This window comes from Nannospalax galili, unplaced genomic scaffold, assembly GCF_000622305.1.
Source record: "Nannospalax galili isolate Female #2095 unplaced genomic scaffold, S.galili_v1.0 scaffold550, whole genome shotgun sequence".
Classification (NCBI taxonomy): Eukaryota; Metazoa; Chordata; class Mammalia; order Rodentia; family Spalacidae; genus Nannospalax; species Nannospalax galili.
The window spans coordinates 415,747-417,117 of NW_008329138.1; positions in this window are offsets into that span (position 1 = coordinate 415,747).

Here is a 1,371-nt window from a genome sequence, read left to right on the forward strand (position 1 = left end):
CCCTCCTCCCTCCTCCCTTCTTTACTCCCTCCCTCCCTCCCTTGTCTCCTTGTTTCTCTCCTTCCTTTTTCTCTCTCTTTCCCTCACCTTCTTCTCTTTCAAGTCATGGCTTACACACTTACATGTAGTACAAAAGATTTAGTAGAAGAACTAAATATGTAGCATATGATAAACTCCGGGGCTGGATGCTTGTGTATTCCTGGGGAGATGTAAAGAAATATATACTTACCCCAGATGGAGAGAGAAGCTACAGACCAAAGAAATGGTTTCATCTTAGTTTCATTTACTGAACCAATGAGTTTTTCAGGGTTATTTACAGGAGGGTCCATGGGTGACTCAGGCAGCTCACTACTAGGAAATTCCACATGCCAGCAAAGCTGAGTCTTACACATTGGTACCACTGAAGAACCCTAACATACATTCAGCCTTCTACCTCTTGTATATTCTACCAACCCAAAGACCACATGACACCTGGACTCTCTGGTGGAAATCTCAGGACTGCCAAGTCTCCCAGGATGGAACATTAGCAGTCACGTCACCAGCTCCATAGACCTAGCGATCAGCTGTATAGCTTGTATTTTGCTTCTAGGACTTCAGGTCAAGTTCATCAGTAGTTCACCACAGCGACATTATTTCATGATGGTCATGGTTGTTTCTACACCAGAAAAACAGTTCCACTGCACGTGGTTGTATTTTGATGCCATTTTTATATATGAGTGAAATTTGTGACTGAAATGGAAAACCTGCATAGTGTTTCCAGAGTATATAATTATTGACATATGCTGATGATGTTTTATAAATGAAAGAACATAGTCTTGTGGAAATTGAAGGTATCTATTTGAAAATGGGAAAGTCAAAAGCTTGTTTTGGTACCCCTTACCTAACTTGCACCTAATGTTTTTTATAAAGTCAAATTAAGGATTAGAGTCTACATAATTCTGTGCTGTGTAGGTTAGATACCACCAAATCATGCGCATAAAAATTATATTGCATAAGAAGGAAAAGTTCCTATGTACTCTTTCTTCTGTTCACTACGCCATATCCATGACAATAATTAAGCTGCTTAACCTTAAATGTGAGGATACTGTAGTATATTTTTGCAAGAAAAAAGTTGGAAATAATTCTATAGAAAATTAAATGAAAATTGGATTCTGACATTGACCTTGAATACCACCACTTTTGCTATTGCAGTAGGGTAAGGTTATTGGAGGAAGAGGTGTAGAAGCAGAAATAAGACCAAAATTGCTACACATAGGCAGTCTTTGTATATACCTTATGATTTCCCCATAGGAAGAAAAACAGTTTTATTTATACCATCCCAGTATCAATAGATCATATATTTTCTCCTTAATATTTTATTTATTATTTTCA